This window comes from Parus major, chromosome 20 (genome assembly GCF_001522545.3).
Source record: "Parus major isolate Abel chromosome 20, Parus_major1.1, whole genome shotgun sequence".
NCBI lineage: Eukaryota > Metazoa > Chordata > Aves > Passeriformes > Paridae > Parus > Parus major.
The window spans coordinates 8,201,884-8,207,317 of record NC_031788.1 but is presented as its reverse complement, the minus strand read 5'-3'; positions in this window follow the sequence as shown (position 1 = coordinate 8,207,317).

The following is a 5,434-nucleotide window of genomic DNA, read 5'->3' as shown; positions in this document are numbered from 1 at the left end:
TTCTTTTTCTTTTTCTTGGAAGGAAAAGTGTGCAGAAAGAATTGTTCCCAAAGCCCGTCACTGACAAGTTCTTCATGGGTGCTTCCATGGGTGCTGAGAGAAAGAAGAGAGAAATGCAGGACTGAAATCAATTTGCTCCTCTTCGCTTTGAGCTGAGCTTGACAATGGATTTCTTCCCCCTGAGAGACACACTCAGAGGTTAATTCTCTCTCTCTGCTCCTCACAGAGTGCAGTTGTTACAAACACACTCTCCTGAGCTACCTAAACCCAGGAGAAAGCTCAGAATAAGCCAGCCTTTCCTCTGCGAGCGATTTCCCCTGCAACTTGTGCCAACATTTCCAAAAGAAATGCTTCCAGCCAGCTCTGGAGCCAGCTTTGGAGAGAGCAGCATCCTTCTGCACTCCTGCTTTCCTTCCTCAGCCTGGAGCAGGGTTCCACCCACTCCCCTGGGAGCAGCAGCCAGATGCCCACAGCAGGCTGAGCACCTCGGGTAACGCTGGGCACTGCCAAAGAACTGAGCACATCAGCCCTGGCTTTTTGGTGTTTCCACTCTCTGAATTAACCAAGAGGATTGCTGTGCTCCCCACTGACACTCTTCTCCTCCTAAAGCTGCAGGGAGACTGCTCTGGGGGGCTGCAGAACCCCGAGGGGCGGTGGGATTTGTCCCAGGGCAGGTCTCACACGGGTCCCTGTGCACGCCTGGGACTGAGCAGAGGCTGAACACGGCCCCCAGGGCTGGCACAGCTTTGTTGGTTGGTCCTCGATGATCTGGAGCAGGGAGCACTTCAGCCCTGCCAGCCCCATCGTGCTGCTTCCACCGAGCCACAGAGAGGACACCAGGCCCTGCTGGGCTGAGATACAGCTCTTCCCTTGGGAAACTGCCCCTCATTTTTGGGATTGCTAACCTCACTGTGTGTGCAAAGCAATGGGAAATGTAATTAATCACCGTCCTGTGTCCACTCATGCCTGCAGTGCTGTAGAGGCAGGGATGATCCTAACAAAGCAGCCCAGGTAGACCCTCTGGAGTCTTCCCAGCCTCCCAAGGATTCTCCATGCCCCTGCAGACTGAGAATCTTTCTGGTTTTTCTGCCAATAAACCCCCTCCTTAGTGAACCTGCTGTCACAGCCACGCTGGGACAAGCAAGGGATGGGGCTGTGGGGATGCAGGGACGGTACCCACGTGCTCCAGGACCAATGGGCTGAGCATGTGGCACACATGGACCAAGACTTGCCAAAAACTCACCAGCCTCTTCCCAAAATCCTTGCAGGCACCTGAGATGCATGGGGACCCCTCCCTTTACATGGTCTGTCCCAGGCAGTGAGTCCACCAGGCAATTCCTAAAGAGGGTTGCAGCCTGCTCTGGTGCTCGGGGGATTTGCAGCCTTTGTGGCACCCCAGCCTCTCTGGCTGGTGTATCCAGCCCATGCTCGTGGTTTGCATAAAAGCAAAGCTCAGACCTTGCACAGCTTTGCAGGGAGTCTCCCTTTCCCAGCCACCACACTTCCCAAACGCCAGCACCCAGCCCTGTTCCACATCCCTGCCTGCTCCCCAAAACCAGTTTCCTCTGCTCAGCTGCCCGGGCTCTCCAGCCTGGCTCCTGGTGAGAAGAGGAGAAACCCGTTCTCCCAGGCTGTGATTTTCAACCCAGAATGATTTTCATTAACTCTGTCCCCGAGGCTCAGGGGGGGACAGGCCACACAGGCGCTGAGCAGCCCGGAGCTTGTTGGAGTCAGAAGAAAACGAGGCAGAGCTTTGCTTGCAAAGTTAATTTGAACCAACCGGCAGCTGGTGGGGCAGCCAGGAGAGCCTGTCCCACAGCAAGAGCCAGCATTTTCCAGGGATACCACAGAGCTGGGATGCTAGCAGGGAGGGGACAGCAAAGGGCTCAGTCAAAATCTTTGGGCACAATTATTTCAAGAGTGCTGCAGGCACATGAAGATGGGCTCTGGCACACGAGCTGGGGACGTGCTCTCACTCACATGTGCAGGTCAGCTCCAGGCAGGAGCAGGGCAGGGCTGGGGGACACCAGGAGAGCCCCAGAGGTGGTTTGTGGAAAGCCTGAGCCCTCCTGCAGGCAGCAGAAAGTGGCATCCAGCACTGGATACTGCAGTTGTACCCCATGTGCATCCTCCCTCCAGCCTCCGCTGCTCTCATTTTATGCCAAATTAATGGAATTTTATGATTTTGCATAATACAATGGCCACAATAAAGATGCAATTACTGCAGATGGAACTTGCACTCGGGAAAAAATTGTGTTCAGGACTGGTGAAACACATCTTACCAGGAGAGGATGGACATGGAGCATGGTGAAGTGTGAGCTGCTCAGACTCATGTCCAGGCAGGGCTGTGGCAGGCTGGGCTCAGACAGGGCAGACGTGAACAGCACCTGAAGAATCCTCCCAGTTTGGTTAAACAAGCAGGAAAAGATCCCCAGAGCCACACACAAAGAGCTGGGAAATAAGAACAGGGACAGAGTATCAACATGGGTTTGAGATCATCTCTAGCACAGGAGACAGATGGAGAGTTTGGATCTGCCAGGGCAGAACCAAGCAAAGATGCTGGGCATGCAGGCAAGGGAAGGGATGCCTGGGGATGTATCTGACTGCCAGCAGGATCCACACAGTAAAATACATCTTTCCAGCATCCCTCCTTCCTTCTTCAGCTCTGTTTCCCTGGCTCTTCTCTTTGGGCAGGAATCCATCCTCACCCCAGGCAGGTAAAACAAACACCTGGCACAATGCTCACTGCACATGGGGGAGGGTTCCATCACAGGGCAAGGGAAAGCAGAGCAGCCCATCAGCCAGCCCAGCTTGCAACACCACCAGGACACAGCCCAAATTACCTGGTTTATTCCAGCTTTTCCCCACAGGCAGTTCCAGCATGCCAAGGAAATCCCAGAGGCTGCTGCAACTGGCTCAAAACCACCAGCCCTGTCAGCTGGTTTGAATTTTCCTTGTGTTTGCAAAGGCAAAAAAAAAAAAAAAATAGATTAAATGGCCTTTTAATCCTTATTCAGCATCGCTCTGAAGGCCTTTCCAGCTAAACTAAAATGTATCACCGAAGCCTTGCTGTTTGCATTAATAGCCCAAGGGGACTTAAAGCTGGCTCAGACTGTTTCAAATGCCCCAGAGAGCTCAGCAAGGGCAGCCAGGCTCTGTGCACAGGCAGGAGCTCCTCCAGCCCTTCCCTGGTTTATCCCCATGCCACAGACACTGTGCCCAGCTGCAGAGCCTGTGCCACCCACCCAGCACCACTCCTGGCCCAGGGGTGCTGCCCTGGGTGATGATGGAGCTGCAGAGGGCTTCTGACAAGGACATAGAGTGACAGGATGAGGGGTTTTGGCATTAAACTGGCACAGGCAGTGTTGGGTTTGATATAAGGAAGAAATTCTTCCCTGTGTGGGTGGTGAGGCCCTTGCACAGGTTAATCCAGGGAAGCTGTGGCTACCCCATCCTTGCAAGTGTCCAAGGCCAGGTTGGACAGGGTTTGGAGCAGCCTGGGATAGTGGAAGGAGTCCCTGCCCATGGCAGGGGGTGGAACAGGAGGAGTTTTAAGGTCCCTTCCAACCCAAACCATTCTGTGAGTCTTTGATAAGGCTCCAGGTGTCAGGACTGCTCCCAGCCCCTGCATAGTTCTGCCTTCCCTCAGGAGCAGGGGACGGGTACATGGCAAAGTCAAAAGGTCCCAGAATGTGCCTGGCAGCACGGGACCAGCTGGAGGCTGCAGAGGATGGATCAGCCCCATCTGCATCACACAGGGGGCACAAAATCCCCCAGCACAGCAGCCCAGCCCATCCTGCCTTTGTACCCCACCATCTCAGTGCTGTCAGAAACGGGACAGAGCATCCCGGTGCCGATTTACTGGCAGGGAAGGTTTAATGTACTTGTGCAAAGCACAGCATGACCAGAGCTCCTTTTGGCTTCTCTCCTGACCCAGCATCATGGAAGGACCTGTGGCTGACCCCTGCACCCAGGGACATGCACATCCTCCCAAACAGCAGCAGGTCAACAGCACTCACCAAACTCAGATTACTCAGCGTCTTTATGCCAGCTGGTCTCTGTCTCTCCCCTTTTCCTCTCAGGGTTTGTCAGGTTTAATTAAAATTCCTCTACTCGGCTGGTTCTTTCACTCAGGCTATTATCTGCAGCGTGCTCTGCTGCCTGCCTCGAGCTCATCTCATTAGGAATCCACCTCTTGGTGAATGGAGTCATATTTAGGAGGCAATACATGGCCAGTGTTTGAGTCTGAGTAGTTCTATTTGACCCATCCCCTTGACAAGACAGATGCCCCAAGAACCTGCTCTCGGTGTTCCTGCTATTCATTTATTTCCAGTGAAACGATGACTTGGTTCACTGCAGGAAATTACAGCCAGGAAAGAGGAGGAGGTGGAGGTGATCCTGCCCTGCCCCTGCTCCTATGGCTGTCAGACTGCAGGTCACACTGCCCAGCACAGCATGGGGACCCACATGTGCCCACCCTGAGCACACCCTGAGTGTGGGTCTGGGTGCCAACAAACACCTGCAGAGGTTCTCCCTTCCTCCCTCCCTGGGAAATCAGGTCTCCCCTGGAGCTGACATTTGACTCTGCTGTCTCTGGTCTCACACATCAAACCTCCCTGGGTTCCTCATGGAAGCAGGACTGGGAATGGTCTGCAGGGGATGACAGATGAGCCCTCTAGAAGAGAGGGAAATGGAGGAAAAGTGCCACAAAGAACTTTCAGAGGAACAGCCCCTGGAAGAAAAAGCAGAGAGGCTGAGTCAGCTCCCATGGCCGTGGGCAGCTGCTCCTCCTGGGTCTCCAAAGCAGCACAGTGATGTTATGGGCAGGGGACAGGCACAAGGTCACCCAGCCTTGCAGGCCACCAGCCCCCAGCTCCTGGAAGTGTTCAGCAGCTCATCTGTCTTCTTGAGCACACCCAAAGAGAGCCTTTCCCATAGATCTCAGCTCAAACCCACACAATTTTTTCCCCAAGTGTTTTTTGCTCAGCCACTGAACGAGGAAAACTGCTCTTCACTCTGCTCTGCTGATGAGGAGTTCAAAAAAAACCCTCTCAAATGCAGACTCCATCACTGAGGGGATCTGTGTTGGGTTGGCAAAGGCAGGGAGAGATGGACCCAGCAGCAAAGCAGCAAAGAAGAAGTGGCAAAAGAGGAACACCAAAGCAGAGCAGCCCTGGAGATGCAGAGCAAACCCAGGAGACTGTCACAGCCATGGGCTTCAAAGGGCTGGTCCCAAGTCCCAGGACAGCAGCCCTCTCCTGCTGTGAGCAATGGACCAGCACAAACAGAAGCCTCGGGCTGAGCACTCTGGACATGAAGCACTCTTTAGGCTCTAATTGAAGCTCAAGCCCAGGATTCAGATATGCTCCAGATATGAAGCAGTGAAGAAACACAAGAGCCTTCCTCCTCTTCCTCCTCTTCCTCCTCTTCCTCC